This window comes from Rhinatrema bivittatum, chromosome 7, assembly GCF_901001135.1.
Source record: "Rhinatrema bivittatum chromosome 7, aRhiBiv1.1, whole genome shotgun sequence".
NCBI lineage: Eukaryota > Metazoa > Chordata > Amphibia > Gymnophiona > Rhinatrematidae > Rhinatrema > Rhinatrema bivittatum.
In genome coordinates, this window is record NC_042621.1 from 174,860,274 (window position 1) to 174,879,866 (window position 19,593).

Here is a 19,593-nt window from a genome sequence, read left to right on the forward strand (position 1 = left end):
TAGTTCGCCTAATGGGATGCACCGGCCCTGCTTACTTTCAAGCAAGAAGTGTTTATACTAGCATAAACAAACTGAGAAGTTTTTATAAAATTAGTTTGTGTTTTTTCTGGCTTTCCTAAGATAATTATTATGTACCCATATGACATATTCATTTTAGAATACATGTGTAACAAGGATCATGACAAAATATGTAGATATATTAGGTAAAGAAACAATCTTTGATTTAACCTGTAAATTTAGTGAATCTATATATAAATTTTATACTGGTAAAATCAATAAAACAATATGAAAAGAAAAAGGATTGACCAATTAACGGAGACCTTATACTGTATATGCATCGTGCTACACTGGCCTAATATTTTCCTGCTCTGGCCCTTGAAATCCAGATAGAAAAATAAATCACAGCACTACATAAAAATTATAGGCAACTAAACAGATTGTCAAATAATAAAAGAAACTTCAGCTGTCAGAATTAATTTATTCACGGTCATCAACTTTTCTTGTTCTATTAGTTGCCATTATACTGACACAGTCTTGAACAAAAGACCAGAAGCTTACATTAGAATCATTAACATAATTTAATAACTGATGGTATTTGATTTCTGACTTTTGAACTCTGACTGAGTGTGGTTCAAGATGTAATCCTCAGTGATTTTTTTTTTTTTTTTAATGGTGTTCACATTACATTGTTTTGTTAGCTGTAATTAATGCTCAATTTGTTTCAAGCTGTATTATTTAGAAGACACGAAAAAAAGCAGCAGTGATGATAAAATATGACAAAGATACGCATATGTTGTCTCCACCAAAATGACTTTGTCCTAATTTGAGATTTGCAGAAAATAAATGAAATAAGTCAAGCGTGTTTCTGTTTTCACAGTCAGAATGAATTTTGTCTAAAAAGATGCCTCTCTGATGAACCATTTCCAAATTATTTTATGTAGCTTGAGCTTTTAAAAAAAATAAGAAATTTTATAAAGCAGGTTAACAAATATGTCCCATTCCAGTATTAAATTAGTAATTATGTGTTTCCTATTCAACTGGAGAGCCCCTACGTGATTTATAACTTATTCAAACTCAACGCAAAAGAAATTGGGTTCTTTCTCCAAACAGGAAGAGTTCTGCATTTAATCTTCAAGGTTCATAGTGCATGTATCAAAGCTGGTGAGCTCCTAAAACCCCTAAGCAATGTAGAAAAATAGCCATAGATAAATGTTAATGCAAATTCATGGAGAGATCTATTAAAAAAATGTATTTTCTAGTTTTCATGTTGATTTCCATAGTATTCAAAGGTCCCATCAGAGTTAAGTAATATTCTATTATATCATCTCCAGAAATATACTGTCTTTTTTTCATATGCCAAATGTTTAATGTAGATATTCTATATAATAAGCTGAACTGAAGTCAAATATTCATTTAGCTTAAAATACAGCAACATCTTGTACATAGTGGGAATTTCAAAAATACTAATGAGTAGTAATAGATATATCAAAATATGTATTACTTTTATTGCTCTTCAGGTTTTTCAAGCTCCTTCCCCTACAACCCTCTGAATATTAGGGATGTGAATCGTTTTTTGACAATTTAAAATATCGTCCGATATATTTTAAATCGTCAAAAATCGTTAGAGCCGCAATACAATAACAATTCCCCCGATTTATCGTCAAAAAATCGTAAATCGGGGGAAGGGGGAGGGGAAGGGGGAGGGAGGGAAAACTGGCGGAAAACCGTACGGAAAATGGCGCCGGCCATATGGAAAAACGATTCGCAGAAGGAGATCGTTCCGGACCCCCGCTGGACTTTTGGCAAGTCTTGTGGGGGGTCAGGAGGCCCCCCCAAGCTGGCCAAAAGTCCCTGGGGGTCCAGCGGGGGTCCGGGAGCTATCTCCTACGTTCCTGACGTCGGGGGACAAAAAGACAAAATGGCGCCGGCGCTACCTTTGACCTGTCATATGACAGGTCAAAGGTAGCGCCGGCGCCATTTCTACAACGCACGGAGGTCCGAGAGTAAAAGATCACACCGGGACCCTTCCTCTGGACCCCAGGTAATTTAAGGCATTTTGGGGGGGTTCGGGAGGGTGGGGGATTTATTTTAAAGGGTCAGGGTGGGTTTTAGGGATGTTTTAGTGTGCCGGTTTTCGATTTACATGATTTACACGATATTTAAAAAACCCAAACTGCGACGATCCAATTCCCTCCCTCTCCCAGCCGAAATCGATCGTTAAGACAATCGATCACCCGATTCACATCTCTACTGAATATCTATATTAACATGAAATTTACAAATTATAGGCCAAATTTTCAAATGGCTGCGTGTATAAAAATTGGCAATTACGCGTGAGGCTGGGCCTTGTGTGCGCCGCGTGCATTTTCAAAAGGGCCCAGCCACACATGTAAGTGCCGATACACACACAAGTGCCTGGCCCTGAAACAGAAGTGGGCTGGAGGGCATGGTTTGGGCGGGAAGGGGTGGGGTGGAGGCTGGCCGGGACCCTAACAAGGGTTAGTTAAGCTAGATTTAGGGGTTGGAGTGGAGAGGGAAAAGGGAAATGGGAAGGAAGGTTACCTGGGGGGGTTAGGGAACTGGGGGAGGCCCAATTGTGTCACCAGGCATATCAATGCAAAGTTTATCCCCCAGCTCGCATTAACTGCACATGCATGCTCAGATTTTTAAATCCGGCATGCATATACACGCAGACAATGGATTTTATAACATGCGTGGCATGTTATAAAATTGGCACGTCCATGCGCGCATGAGTGCATTTTTTAAAATCTACCCCTATATCTTTACATTTATTGGTCTCTTTTGGATATTATGTCATAAATGACATGGAACGACAGTATATAAAGTGTCAAAATAAATAAATAAATATCACACAGGGATGACAACTTTCATGGGGGTGCGTGGATGCACAAGGATCGAAGTGCCCAGCGATGTAGCAAATTTATAACATTTGCCCATATGTTATAAAATAGCCAGGGCGCATGTAAGTGAGCATCCAATTTTGCAAGCGGGTGTGCATAGCCATGTAAAGTCGGGTATGAGTTGTGCAAGAGAGATAATTTTTAAATAGGCACGCATCAATGTCATAACCAGTTTCACCAGTTTATCCACCACTTCTCATAGTCTAGAGCTACATCCTCCAACCCCCCTTAGTCTTTAGCCTGCAGTCCCCCCAATTATTACTGATCCCTTAAACCATTCAGGGATTTTTTTTTTTTTAACTTATACCTCCTCTATAGTAGAAGTAAACTTATGCAGCACTGGAACTGTGCATGCTTCTCTTGACCCTGCCTATACCATGCCCCTTTATTCTCCGATGCGAAATGCTCATGCATCGGTACATGTGCATGCATCCCTTCACTTTATAAAATTGGGTACACATGTGCATGTCGTACATACGAGCACATCTCATTTTTAGTGTGCGCCCAGCTTTAAAAATTCACTTCATATTGCATAGATCAATCAACAAGACAGTGTGACAGGGCAATGTTGAGAACTAGGTGGATATTATCAGTGGAATAAAGGAGATGATAATGTCTCTATACAGGTATTTGGTGAGACCTTTTCTGGATTAGTGTGTTCAGTTCTGGAGGCTGCATCTCCAAAATGATAAAGATGAAGTCCAGAGAAGGGTACCAAAATGGTGCACTACATGATACAAAAACCACTTGAAATGAGATTTAAGAATTAAGTATGATTAATAGAAGAAAGAAGAAAGAGATATTATAGAGATGCAAAGACGTACAATGCTGTATATCAAAATGGCACCATCCATTGGGGTAAATGCGCCAGAGTTAATTAACTCCAGCATGACCCCAGCGGACAGTGTTACTTGGCTTTCAAGCAATGAAGAAAGAACAGAAGAAGAGGTGCTCCCAGGCCTGGGCTCCGAGGACCATGCCTGACCCTGGGACGAGGCCCAGGCATTGGGACTTGGCCTTTGGGTCGGATCTCAGCATTGAGCTTGTGTCCGGGCCGAGGTCCTAGTATTGGCGTCAGGACTTCGGGTAGGATCAAGATGTCAAGCCTGTATCTGGGCTCCAGCCTGGGCACGAGGCATCAGCCTTGAGCAGACCAAGGCTGCAGCAACCTACCATGGCCTTCGGCTACGCAAGTCCAAGGCTTCAGCTTATTCCTAGCTGGCAGATCCCTACTGGGCCAAGTAAGAGGGGGCTGGGTGAGATCCTGGCCCTGTTATATTTATGGGAGGGTGGGAGGGAAGCCTCATTTTTATTTTTTGGCCTTTTTTATTTGTTTGATTAATTTTTTTCACACAAATATAATAAGCAAATTTGTGGGGAAAAACCTCTTGAAAACAAACTGAAAATGAAAATTTCTTTTTCTTTGCAGTTCCCTACCAATAAGTGCTCGCTTTTTAGTGAAAAACACATAAAAAAGCAATGATTTAGAAGTAATTTTCTTAATTAATAGAAGGTGAGTACTGGTTATGTGTGGTTTTGAAAAGCTGTGCTGTACTGTACAAGGATTATGATATTCTTGTAAAATATGGGTACTCATCCGTGTTACTGGACAATGGCAAATATCAATAAAATTGAATTAATATTAGAAACATTTTTTTATATACCTAGGTAACAAAAATGGCAAAATGTTGTCTATTGTTCTTAACATGTTTCAGTGTTGCTAAGTAGGGGCAGAGGCATGTGAAAAAAAATTAAAGGCAATGAATTACACATATGTTCACCATAATATCTGGCTACGTATCAATTGTTTTAATGTAGCATAGTACTGCCTTAGATATACTTTTTAAATGTAGAGTATTTCTCCTTGACAGTGATCACAGTAAGGGAATATAATTCAAATGAGTTTGAGGGTAAGCCCATAGAGAATTTTAGCATATTATATTAAATAAATGAGTACTCATGTTTTTAGTTTGCCTGTTTGTCTATCCATCTGTTTGTGTCACTGAAATCATAGCTGAAGAGAAGAGGCAGAAAGTTAGAAGCAAGAACATAAGAGATGGCAAGTCAAAGACCATCGTAGAGGCAGTCGAGCGGCAAACACAGTGGGGTTCATGGGGGTTTCATTGGCCCTTCCAGGTAAGGAAGAAGAAAACTGCCAGTAGCAGAAACAGTAAAATATTTTAAAAGCTGCATGCAGGTGCACATGTGCGTGCATTTGCCGGCGTGCTCGTCTATGTACACGTTATAAAATCTGCTACCTGCGAGCACAATTTTATATTGACGCGCACATTTACACGAATGCCGTCTCGTGCGTATGTGCGGGGGGGATTTTAGTAGATGCGCGCGTGACGCATTAGGACCTGTTTCCCTGTTTCCTCCCAGTTCGCCCCAGTAAAGGAGTAGACTTCCAAAACCCCATACCTAATCTGCCTCCCTTTTACCCTACTAGTCCCAACCCCTAAAATCCCACTGACTACCCTAAAATGTTTTATTTTAGTACTTACCCGCAGTCCATAGCAGCAGCAAGTTATGCTGTTGTGGGATACTGGCGCGTGCTCGTGTGCGCGACACTGACTGTCGCGGCCCGCCCATTCTCCATCCCTTTTTGCAAAAACATTTCCAATGTGCATACCAGGAGATATATGCATGGCTGCAAGCCTCTTAAAATCTGTGCGGCCCATGTGTTTCCCAGTCACGTGCGCATCTCCTGGATTTGCTGCACGTAGGGCTTTTAAAATTCTCTCTTAAGTTTGGTGAGCTTTCCCAAATTACATCAACTGAAGATTAGCGGAGTCAGTGATTGAGACCTTTGAGACAGAGTTAATGTCCCTGGAGCCCAATCTGGCACAGAGCTCTCTCTACATATATAAACGCACATATCTCCTAACCCTATACCCTCCCTAACACCGCACATCCTCACCTATTTTTGCTACTACACTTCCTCAGCCCCTCTACATATCCTTTCACCAATCCTCATGTTCCCTACCTCTCCTCCCCTGGAGCTACATACAACCATATAGAACCTCCAGCACATGTACATATTAACACATACATGAAAAGTCATGGAGTAATTAAACATGTTCAAGTTGCCATTCAATTTTGGTCTTGTTTAAAAAATGTATTTTTTTTCAGTATGCTTTTAATCAAATACAGTTTTTACACTGATTCAAACAATTCTTTTTGTTGTTGTTTACAATGCTTTTCTACAGCAATACATCATTATCAGCACTATCTGAGCATTTCAAATGCCTGCAGTACAGTTTGCTGTTGTTTTCACTGATGCACAGCTTGGCATGAAGATGTATGAGCTGCATTTTTCTAATTAATTAATAAATGTATAATCACAACCCAGGTGTTGGTTTGTGAAGAATTTATTTAATAATTTTGCTGGTTGTACATTCATGTCTTTATTTAATTATTACAATAGCAGAAAAAACTACAGTTTAATAAATTACATATAATGCTCCATAAATGAGTCACTCATATCATAGCGCTTTACTCATTGGTCTCATATACTTTTGAATTTTACCTAAAAAAAACGTGCGCTTGTGTAACATACTGTTAATAGTAAAATGCGAAGGATGAAAAATTATAGTACTTACTTGACTTTTTTTGTGTCCAAATGACAGAATGAGTATTCCATTGTTTTTAGCAGTCCCCACTCATATTTTAAAGACCAGATCTTACCACATATTGGTAAATTCACTGACACACTGTGTGTTTCGATTCTTCCTCGGGGATGTAACTACGACAAATAAATTCTCCAAATCAAGGGGGAGAAAACACACAGAGTGCTTCACAGCTCATGCACACTATACGCCCACTAAACTGGAAAAGTATTTGAGACCAATGATTAAAAGTGGTGGGCATTTTCGATGCTTGGTGTTCCTTAAAAGAAATATATATATATATATATATATATATATATATATATGTGTGTGGAATAGCTTTAAAGCAAAAGCATAAAGGGTCTCATTTATGATTATTGTATGTAATTTATTAAACTGTTTTACTTCTGCTCTTATGATAATTTTTTACCATAGTATATTTTGGATTTATTTAAAATGTTTATTTAACTTTTTGCACTCTGTGTCAGTGATTTTTTTCCCCTATTTTTAAGGGTTTTCATATACGCACAGTGGGGTAATTCTCAAAAGGCTTTATATGCGTAAAAATACTATATATCTTAGCAATTTTCAAAAGCCCATTTACATGCAGGGAGGATATGTTGCGTGCCCCGTCCGTGCACTGGCCTGCTCACCTTGCTAGCTCCTCTGCAGGTCACGGGTTGGCCTCCCCAGAGGCAGCCGTGAGTTCCTCCAGGCCTTGGCGTCCTGCGGCGGCAGTCGACGGGCCTTCCACTGCGCACCAGGCCTCACGCCAGAGTTTGGCATCTCCAGTGGCATTGGCCATGCCCCTATGCGCTCGCGGACCGCCCGGCCTCTTGTAGAGCCAGGGGCGGGTCCTAGCTCTGCGGCACACCCTGATTGAATGTACGATATAAGGAAGTCCCTGCCTGAACTTCCTTGCCTTGGCAATTGGGTCGGCACTGTAAGTGTACTAGTTTGCCTCCGCATTCACAGTCTTGTTCCAGCATCCTACTGTTCCAGCGTCTGTCTGTCTTGTCTTCCCAGGTAGAACCCTCGGACTGTCTCTCTGGTACTGACCTCGGCCTGCTCTGACCATTCTGTTCGCTGCTTGGATCCTGACCTCTGCCTGCCTTGTGAACTCATCTGATCTCTGTAACCTGACCCCTGCTTCATTGACTACTCCTCGGACTGATCCTCGGATTCTGACCCCGGCTGCCATTGACCACATCTCCTGATTCTGGCTTTGTCCCTTGCCTTGTCATTGCCTACACTGTACTGGCCTTCCTTACTTCTCCAGACTTACAGCCTAGTGACCAACCACACTCCCTTGCTGCTTGTGGGCACACCTCTCTACCACCTCTCTAGGAGACCCTGCGCGGCCCACCTAAGTCCAAGCGGCTTGGGTCCCTATAGGCTCCACCCAGGGGACCACGGGCTTCTAGTGGTGAAGCTCATCCTAGCCTCTGTCTCCTCCTGTGCTCCGCCCCCTGGGGGCAGGTGCTTCCTGGTCCCTACCAGGGAGCCGTTCTCCACTGCTCCAGGACAAGGGTCCACCTCCAAGCGCAACAGGATAACTTTCAAAACTGCTCACATGCACCCATATATGCATATATAAGGGCACACTTGAATTTACTATTGTATTTAATAAACTGTGTACAAATGATGGAGCTCATTTTAAAAGGAGTTACACCAATAAATGAAACATAATATTGTAGTAATTTTAAAAAGTCATTTACACACATAGGGGTAGATTTTAAAAGGATTGCGCGCTACCCGGTGTACACACATGTACGCCGGATTTTATAACTTGCGCGCGCAAGTTATAAAATCAGGGGTCAGCGTGCGCAAGGGGGTGCACAATTGTGCACCTTGCATGCGCACTGCCTTCCCCGATCCCTCCGAGGCCACTCTGAAATCGGAGTGGCCTCAGAGGGAGCTTTCCTACCCCCCCACCCCACCCCACTTTCCCTTCCCTCCCCCGCCCTTTCCCCCTACCTTTTCCTTTGCTTTTTTTAATTTCACAATTTACTTCAGCCCTGGGTATGTTGCGCGCGCCAGCCGACTACCAGTGCGCAATCCCCGGCACAGCGGCAAAGATGGCCACTGTGCCAGGAGCCTGACCACGCCTCACCCGAGTTCCAGTATCTTACCCAGTCCAGAGTAGGACTACTCCACCTATCATCTGCTGTCTCTGGGCTGAACCAACCTCTCTCGCTATTAAACCCTGAGGCCCACCTAAGTCCTGCTGGCCCTGGCTCCCAAAGGCTCAATCTGTGGGGAACGAGGGCTGATATAGGTGAAGCTCCAGTGGCCTCTGCCTTCAGCCCACTCCACCTGCTGACAGTGGAGTAAAAATATAACTTGCTGGGCAGACTGGATCGTCCACTTGTATCTTTTTCTGTCATCTTCTATGTTTCTATGTGTGAGCAATAGGCAGTGTGTGATGAAGCATTTAATGGAGATTTTAGAGTCGGATGTTCATGTCAGGGTACATGCCATCACCCTGATCCTTCCAGGAGAGGATGCAGTGAAGATCCTAGATCCAGTGTAGTATAGCCCATTACTTTGTGAGTCTATTTCAAGAAATGGACTGAGTTCTGTGTCCTTGCCTTTTGCAAGCATTTAGTGTTCAACTTTTACTATTCTACTAATCATTAAAGAAAGAAAGATGAATAACACAAAATATACCCTTAGATTCATCAAAATGCTGGCTGCAGTAAACTTTTTGCATCTGAGAGAGAGAGAGAGAGTCTATTTATAAGGTCCTCATAGTAGTGAACTATTTATATCTCGTAGGGCCAGCTAATAGCTCGAAGTGAGTTGGTGGTGGTGGTCAAGGGATTAGGGGCCAGTTTTTCATGCAGAGTAAGAAGTCCGAACAGCCTGGTACACTGGTGAAGATTTGACATCACTTGGAGTGAGGAAAGTCTCACAAAGATTACATTTCTACTATGTTCTCTCGCCTTAGCTTGATGGACTCTATAACAGGGTACCATCAAGCTAGGGCGAAATAAGATAACACAAAATTGCATCTTTGTGAGACTTTCCATACTCCGAATGATTTCAAATCTTCACCGGTGTACCATGCTGTTCGTACTTCTTACTCTGCATGAAAAACCGGCCCCTAATCCCTTAACCAGCACCACCAAATCACTTTGAGCTATTAGCTGGCCTTCTTATAGGCATATAAATAGTTGCATACTGTGAAGATCTCCCCAGAGGCTCTCTCTCACTCCCCTCCTTCTCCCCTCTCCAGCCCAGAAATGGTCGAAATGCAATTTCAAAAATTTATTGCGAATTGCGTTACAGCCATTTCAGTCATATCACACAGCTTAACACCAGGAAAAAAGGTGTAGTTATTTCCAGTGTTAAAACCATGCGATAGCATGCATTATGCTATTGCACGGTTTGATATTGCCCTTCATTTTCATAAATCCTGCCCAAACTCTTCTCTAATCCTGCCCCTTCCCAAATTTTGCATTCGCGCTATGCGATAGTGCTATTATCGCATGCATTATGGCATTAAAGCATGTGTTAACGTGTTATCACGTGCGTTAACGCCATAACGCATTTTGATGAATGACCCTGATAAATAGCTATGCTGGTTTGTTAAACCCAATCAGGAGATTCTAAACCATTGTGCTCCATTGGAAATTGGGTTACATCTATCTGAAATTAAATTGTGAACCCAAAGTAAATGATTTTGAATACCTAATTCATAATGCATTCTACTAGTTCTAAGGAATTTAAGAAGGCCTTTCATATTACCTCCTTCCACAATTAATGAGCTGTGCTATAATCAAGATGACAAACACTTGACTGTATTTTGGCTATATCACCCTTCAAATGAATATTCAAGTTAGCATATATTACCACTGACTGTTCATGCTAGAAAATTAAGCCACTTTTCCCTTTGCTGCTATTGATAGCCTTCTAATTTATTTTTAAGAGTCAGAAAAGGTTATATAAAATACAATGACAAAAACTCTATTAAATCATTTCAGTGTAAGTTTATAACATATGCTTTTCTATATGGAATGTGCTTTCAATTACATAGGACTCATAAAGGACTTTTTTGCCTCTACCTTATACATGTTCATTCCATACTTTCAGAAAATATTGAGCTTCTTACTATGCCAAGGGAGGGTAATTTTTAAAGAGACTTCTGTAAGAAAATTAGTGTCTTACCCACAGAAATGGCCCTTTAGCAAACTGTGACTAATATGTGTGCAAAATAACAGGCATACGCACTGTGAGAACGTACTTTTATATGTATGGGGGAGTTGCATTCCAGAGTATAGAGACTGAGTGGGTTTGGAATTTATATTCATACTTGTTGATCATCTTCTATTAAACTGATATAGACATTAACAACCACCGCAACGTTCTACTTCTTGTTAATCTTCTATCATCCTCTTCTTCTACTCCCAGTTAGAATCATCCCTGTTTTATTGTAACTTCTTTTTCTGAGCACTTGTTATAATTTGTTATAAGTTGTAATGTATACGCTCAAGTTATAGTTATGTATTGCTCACCCCTTGTTTTATGTAAACCGACATGATACGAACTCCGTGAATGCCGGTATAGAAAAAAACACAAATAAATAAATAAATTTTAAAAAGTAAAGTAGAAATTCAATCAACAAAACTATGTGCACCAAACAGCAAGTGTAATTGTGTACACATAGTTTGGTTGCAATAATTTTCAAAATGGACTTATGAGAGTCCACTTTTAAAACTGTTGTAACTTATGGGCACATTTGTTGGCTAACATATATATAATGTTAAAAAATTACCTCCTCGGCCGAAGCACATCACTAATGAACAGTACTCCTCTTTCTTGCAGCATGTGTACTATTGAACACGTCATATAACATTTTATTTCCCCTCCAACCTAAACATGTGTGGAAGGGCACAATCTAACTAAAAGTAGTATGTGCTATGGAAAACAGTAGGTACTTTTAGCTGGCTAGAAGGCAGCAAATTTAAGACAAGCCATTTTACCCAGGTAAATTGCTTTTTTCCTAGGTAAATGTCTTTAAAAATGATGCTCCCCATGTACTCTTGGGGAAAAATAAATTAACTCATATCTTACACATTTGGAAGCTCTATCTATTCATCAAGATATGTATGGAATGCAACTCCCCCATACATATAAAAGTACGTTCTCACAGTGCGTATGCCTGTTATTTTGCACACATATTAGTCACAGTTTGCTAAAGGGCCATTTCTGTGGGTAAATCAGAGAGAAAGATACTAGGAAATATTTAGGGTTGGAATGTCACATTGTTGATATCCATCACATAGACTGCTATGTTTGCAGTTGTTAAGTCATTGTGTAGATGGATTACATGGGGTGTTAGAGGTCACTTATGATTAAATAATAATTTGAGCAATGTTAATAATAGTGAGGTTGATATTCAAATTCCAGATAGCTTGCATATGTAGGACTTATCTGGCTATATAGTGGCTGCTAAATATTTGGTTATGTCCAGCAGTTGCTAGATAGCAGGGGAAGTTACTTAACTGGCTATATGGTTAGGCGGATAAGTTGTGAGCGAACAATGGGTGGATCAGGGTGGCGCTACTTAGCAAGATAAGTTATCCGGCTACGTAGCAATATTCAGCCTTAGATGGATAACTTCCCTGGCTAAGACAGTCCTGCTCAATAGCAGGTCTAAACTTAGACAGATAAGACTTATCTGCTAAGTGGTAATCTCTATGGATATATTCAGCAGCATAGCCATGCTGCTGAATTTCCCATCTAAGTTAGATGGATATGTCTATATCTGACTAGCTCAGATATCCAGTAAGCTTTTCAATATTAACCCAGTCTGTATCATAATACACTTTATTATTACACAGACAAGTAATAATAGTAGACTAAATAATCATCCATGAAATAAAATATATTCATTAAAAAATATATTATAAAAAGGATACATTTAAGAGAAAGATTACAGCCCCAGGAAGAAATAGGAAATTTTACAATAGTAGCTAATCATAATACGTGGAACTGTGAAAAACAGAAACTTGATTCAAAATGATTATTTATTTAATAGGACACATGTCTGCATAATAATAATGTTATACAGACTATTATCAGCATTGCTGCAATTACTTTTCAGTTATAACTGACCTACAATTTAGTTTTCTCCACTAAACAGAAATAATTGAAGAGGATAACTTTCAAACAATTCTGTGCATCCCAATATACACACATATATGGCCATGTGGAGATCTATGAAAGTATTTTATAATTTCTGTGTATCATAAGCATACGTGTACACCCCAAATTATGTGCATATGTGTGTTTATGAGCAAATACATGCAATGCATTGAAAGTGAGTATTTTGGGAGCTAAGATGGCAGCAACATATAGCTGGAAAACTTTAACACTAACTAGCCATTGATTGAATATAGCTGTTCAGGCCTAAGGTTATCCGGCCTGCTCTGAAGAAGGCCTAAAGTTATCTGGTTAACCTAGCCGGATATACCAGATACTTGGCTAACTTTCCTAACTAAAAATATGTAAATTGACTCACAATAATGACGACTCTCATGTTTCCTTTTTCCAATTTGCTCAAGTGTCACACTTGTGTGCTCTTAGGCTGTGGCATGAATAACGCAGCCTAAGCGACCCTACTAGGTTCATGCCGACAGCTGGCAGACATGCGCTTATAGGGACCATAGCAGGAGCTTCACCTATACCAGCCCCATTCCCCACATGTTGAGACTTTGGGTTCCAGGGGCTGGCAGGGCTTCGGTGAGTTTCCCTTAAGGAGTAGTCAAGAGAGTCCAGGTAGCAGTAGTGCTCAAAGCTGGCAGTGAGAAGATAGGGTCCAGGTGCAAGCCAAGGTCAAGGCAGGCATTGAGTAAAGAGGATTCAGGGTCCATAGCAAAGGTCAGTACCAGACAGAAGGCAGGATGGACAGGACAGGGACAAATACAGAGGATCAACATGAGGCAGGACAGACAAGACAAGGCAACTGAGAGAAGAAAGAGGCAGGAGCAAGACAAGAAAGAGCAAAAGGACAAGCAGAACAATAAGGCACAATGGAAAGCAACACGAAATGCAGACTAAGCAGGAGGACCTGTTGCTGAGGCAAGGACTTGACATTTTGCTCTCATTTAATAGCTTGGCAGAGATGATGTCATCAAAGTGTGCCATGCTGGAGTTTCTGCCATAGGGCCTTTAGCTATATGGTATCACCAGAGAGTGGCACAGATGTTGTCCTGGTGTAAGCGCGACCAGTCGTGAGCCTCCCTGCAACCTGCCAAAACAATACACCCAGCAACACTGTTCTATTTCCCACTCCCTCAGTTACACACAAAATATACAGTATTTCCTAGATCAGGAGTATTATATAATTCTCAAATTGTACTAGAGTAAATAAACATTGAGTTGATTCAAACCCCCATCAGACTTAAAAATGATCAGAAAGTAGAACTAGCTGAGAAAGCTCGAAACCTAGGTGTAATAATAGACACGGAACTTAGCCTTAAGCAACTCATATCACTGAAGGTCAAAGAAGGTCCCTCCGAGGCCACTCCGAAATCGTAGCGGCCTCGGAAGGAACTTTCCTTCCACCCCCCTGCACCTTTCCCTCCCTAACCCACCCCCCGAGCCCTAGCTAAACCCCCCTACCTTTGCTTGAAAAGTTATGCCTGCCCGAGGTAGGCATAACTTGCGTGCACTGGGCCGGCTGCTGGCACGCCATGTTCCGGTCCGGGGGCTGGTCCGGAGGCCATGGCCCCACCCTCTGGCCAGAACCACGCCTGCGCCCCCGCCCCAGAATGCCCCCGATGACGCGTCGGCCGTGACACGCGTCCCGGGCTTTGCGCGTGCCGGCAGCCTATGCAACATAGGCTCGGCATGAGCAGGGGGAGCTTGGGGCAGGTATCCGGGGTGTACGCACGTACCCCTTTGAAAATCTGCCCCACTGTTTCTGGGATTACCGTATTCAACTATAAGACTACTCCAAATCTTAGAAAACTCTGCCGCCAGAATACATACTGGTAAAAATAAAAGAGATCACATCTCTCAAACACTTGCCAAACTACACTGGCTGCCAATAGAACAAATGGTTCAATATAAAATACTCTGCACAATTCACAAACTAATTAATGAAGAAAAAGAAGATTGGTTAAACACAGCGCTACACTTACATGTCCCCCAGAGAAATCTTAGATCAGCCAATAAAGCCCTTCTAACCATCCCTTCAGTCAGGACGGCCAGACTGACACAAGTCAGAGAGCGAGCCCTATCCTTAGCTGGACCAATTTTGTGGAACACAATGCCCCTAGAAACTAGATTACAGAGAGATTTCAAACTCTTCAAAAAAAGTCTAAAACCTGGCTTTTCAAAAAAGCTTTTTACAGTGAAAATGGAGAATAAGAAATATGAACTAACAGGCAACGGAACATCAACACATAGCACAAAGTCACTTAGATGCGTATTTGCATATTTTATTATTTTCTCTCATACTTTACTTTTAAAGCTAAATAGAGACAGTATAAAGTACTATACTTATATGGTTACCCTATTAATCATATATATGGACAAGACCCATGTCACCTTTCATATAGATTGTATTATTGAAACATGTAACCGAAACTATATTGACACTTTGTAAGATAGTATGACCCAAGCTGAACATTAAACCGTGTGATGGTACATACCAAACAACGGTATAGAAAATTTTTTAAATAAATTAAATAAATAAATACTACCTTACAGAAGTGTACATAACCAATTATTTTGTTAGGTCAAACGATGTTAAACTGCCAATAATATACATTCTCTCCAGCTGTGCATTAATATATATTCCTGACAAGGGAACTCTTGTTTTGCCATAAATGTGTCTTCATCAGGGGAAATATATAAAAGAACATTTTTAGATATAAGATGTATTCACTTACTTTTATGACTAAAAACAAGTGGCACTGCAATTTCCACATAATTGCTATCAATTTATTCCAAAATTCAATTCTATGTGATTGGGAGATAAATAGCACTACATTTTCCACACAACTATTGTCAATTCATTCCAACATATGCTTTTAGAGCGTGCAAATGTTCATTTGCTAAACCGCTCCTACTGATAGTAATCCAATAGTTATAGAATAAACATTTTAAGTAAGAAATCTAATATTTCAAAGGCACAACAGGTTAGAAAATTAATATCATCTATGAAAGGAGCAATACCAATCTACTTTCAAAGGTAACTAAAATGGTATCTCCAAGGCCTAGATTACATATTTTTCAAGATGCTCTATTGCAGATTCCCTCTGTGCAGTGAAGTATCAAAATGTAAATTCTTCAGTGTCAGGTCCTGAATTCCACTCCTGGATATTAGGTCAGAGCCTAATTGTTTGGTCTTTAGAAAAAAAGTGAAATGTTGGTTGTTTCTAGAAGTGTAACCAAAAAAGCAAGCAGAAGATGGTGTGGTGGTGGGTTTATCCTGGTGATTTATAGATGGAAGATGAAAATATGAAGGGGCTTTGGCAGTTGTTTAGGAGTGCATTTTTATGTGTTGGCTTTTGCAGGTTTTGATGTGGTTAGGATATTTTGTGGGGAGAAATGTACGATTTTTTACATTTGTTTTAGAATTGCAATATTGTTTTAATTTTGTTGTATTCAGATTTGGGCAGATTTTGTACCTAGCACAGTGGCATAAATAATTAATAAACAAATCTAAAAGAATATTCAGTTTCAAAAACTGATGCAATAACCCTAATTTGGGGGCTTCAATAAATTAAATTGCTTATTTTTTATTCGGTATTTTTTTTGTTGTTTAATATATTATATGTAATACCTATTAAAATAAATTAGCTTGGATAAAGAAACAAGACTATGATTGTAATATACCTGTGCTGTTATTGTTGGGAGTTCTAAATTATCTTAATGTTTTATTAACTTTTAAGCAAACATTATTAATCAAAAACGGTATAAATAATTTGTGTTGCTTTAAAAACTCTATTTTAGCAGGTTGCATCTTTAACAGAGTTCATGGAGCATACACACAAAAGATTGAAAAAGGATATTTCATTTGCAAGTTCCATATAGAAAATATTATCAAGACACCAAAATAGAATAGTGTACTGCCAACATATCAATGACCCAGATGGTATTTGCATGTTTGGAGTATGACATCTTTACTCCTCTGTCATCAAACTGAAGTAATTAAGAATAATCAAGTGGGTGTTAATTGGATATAATGAAACAATCTCCAGTCAGCCTGAGCCTACTATTTGCCTCTTACTAGTAATTATGAACACTAAGTACTCATGCTAATCTCCTCCTTCTCACTGAAGCCAAACAGAGGTGCAGTATTTATTCAGCTGATGGTTTGTTTTGTCTGCAATTTAGCCTGTTTTAAGCCAGGAAACTCATAATTTGCCAAGCTGTCACCAGCTGCTGAGACTGGACAAAAGGACGTGAGGCTCTTGATGACAACAATTCCATGTTTGCATCCAAGAGAAAAGGACAGATATTAATTAAACTGACCTCTGTATAAACAACAGCACCTGGATGTGTAAATACTGAAAAATAAAAGCTAAACATTTCTATGAACATTCATTATAAAATCAGCTCATATATTCATATATCATCTTGTTGCTTTTTCCAACCTGCAGAATTCTTTGACTAAACAACTTCATCTCTCTGTATATACACATATACACAACTATATATGAAGAATAAGAAAAAGAGTATACATTATAGTTGCCCATTAGACAGGTTTTATTTTCACTGGTACTAAGTGGAGATGTTTCTCCAATTTGTGATTGGTGAAGCCACAAGTTACTTATTTAAAACTCCTCCACCAGGAGAGAATAATGAGAATGAACTATACATCTAATAGGTAGTTATTATGTTTACATAATTTCTGAATGACATTTTTATAACTCGTAATGTTGTTGTAGTCCATTTTAGTTTGACTTTGAATATCATAGTGTTTCACATTCTATATCATCTCACTGATCACTCTGAAATTGGCTGATGAAAATCAGGACAGGCTGAACACTGAGATAACTTGTTACATCATTCTATTCCAACCTTGCATTCTTTTTCTAAACTCCTCCAGACATGCCTACAGAGGCCTGCACCTATTAAAAAAAAAAAATCTTACCAGTGCATGCTTCTAGGACTACTATCAGGCCGATACAGTAAAACACGCGGGACAGCCGGCGCTCCGAGGCGAGCTCCCGCTCTCCCGACGTGCGCACAGGCCACTCTCCTGTGCGCACGATTTAGTATGCAAAAGAGGGCCCGCGGTAAAAGGAGGCGCTAGGGACACTAGCACATCCCTAGCGCCTCTTTTTTGACAGGAGCAGCAGTTGTCAGCGGGTTTGACAGCCAACGCTCAATTTTGCCGGCGTCGGTTCTCAAACCTGCTGACAGCCACGGGTTCGGAAAAACGGACGACGGCATATTTGAGCGTCTGTCCGACGGCATATTTGAGCAGGCCGATTTAAATTTTTTTTTTTAAATTTTAAATTTTTTTTAAATTTTGGGGCCTCTGACTTAATATCGCTATGATATTAAGTCGGAGGGTGTACAGAAAAGCATTTGGGCAGGCGTTCATTTTCTTTCTGGATCGCGCGGGAATAACTAATAGGGCCATCAACATGCATTTGCATGTTGCGGGCGCTTTTAGTTTTTGGGGGGTTGTCCACGCATTTTCGATGCACTATTACCCTAAAGCTAGCACGTCGAAAACGCGTGGCCAAACCCGGGCGGTGGCGCACACTGTACTATATCGGCCCATATGTGCCTCCCCCAATCTTTGGAACACTCTACCTGAAGACCTAAGAACTCAACACAGTATAAAAACCTTCAAAAAAGACCTAAAAACTTTACTGTTTCGCAAATTCTTCACGGACCCCCAATCATCTGCTCATACCAACTCTCAAATGAACTTATAACCCTAATTCTCAACCAAACTTACCTCCCTCCACATCCAACCTTATATTTCTTCAGAGACTTGTTAGGTTATGTTTATTACTGTAATTACAATATGCTACGATATCTCAAAACCTCCATGTTAAAAAAATCCTGTGCACTATGTAAACCGTTATGATGGCTTTTCCGAATAACGGTATATAAAACTCCTCAAATAAATAAATAAATACATAAATAAGTAAGTTTACAGTGCTTTTCGTACACTGGATGGTTCAGATAGCTAATCAGCAGTAACCAGAGAGAAGGAAGGTAAAGATGCCTCCTAGGAAAGTCCTAGCACTGGAGACACAGCAGCAACAGGTACAGGTGGGGCAGCAGAGTCCATTTCTATGATCGCCACATAGGAGGCCACACAGGGCCCACAAGGAGCAAATCTTTCTTCCCCACACCACATTACTGGGTCTTCCAGAGGAGGAGGTGATCATGAGGTACTGTATCAGCTCTGAGGCCATTATTGCTTGATATGAAGAGCTCAAATAAGACTTTGATCCAGTCACTGAGCGTTCCCATACCATACCAGGCCTTTTAAAATTGCTGAGCTCCCATTTCCTGGCTTCTGGCTACTTCTAAACAACTGTCAGGATTATTAGGGGCATGTCAAAAACCTCTTTTTCCAAGTGTTTGCACCAGGTACTGTGAGCCATGTGTAGCCACGTATGTAGTTACATCAGATTCCCTCCTCAGAGGCAGGAATTGCTAGCCCTGAAGAGAAGTTTCTATGCCACAACACAGTTTCCTCATGTCCTGGGGGTGAAAGACTGCATCCAGGTAGCCCCTATCCCACCCCATCAGAGTGAGAACTCCTACCCCAAAAAAAGCTCTTCCACTCCCTCAATGTTCAAGTGGCATGTGATGCACAAATGTGCCACCCACGATACCTATATTCTTCGACATTTGTGCAGTTTGAAGACAGAAAATATGGTAATAGCTGGTTACATGGTAAGACATTTGCTTCAATTCTTTTTTCCTTTCAATATCTTTCCTGCCGATGCCTGGGAGGTATGTGTCAGCATAGGAACCCTGCATCTCTTGGACTTTTGTATCTGCAAGGGAGTTATTATGTAACTACCCAGTTAATGCTGGACTGGGCTCAACTTATGTCAGGGCTATGTATGTAG

The 19,593-nt window shown here is 40.4% G+C and overlaps 1 protein-coding gene across 1 annotated transcript in view; it reads right to left on the bottom strand.

Annotated features, from left to right (window-relative positions):
• The window catches only part of LRMDA (leucine rich melanocyte differentiation associated), a 2,937,053-nt gene that overhangs the window by 1,648,771 nt on the left and 1,268,689 nt on the right, over positions 1–19,593 (bottom strand). The gene's annotated exons all lie outside the window — the stretch shown is intronic.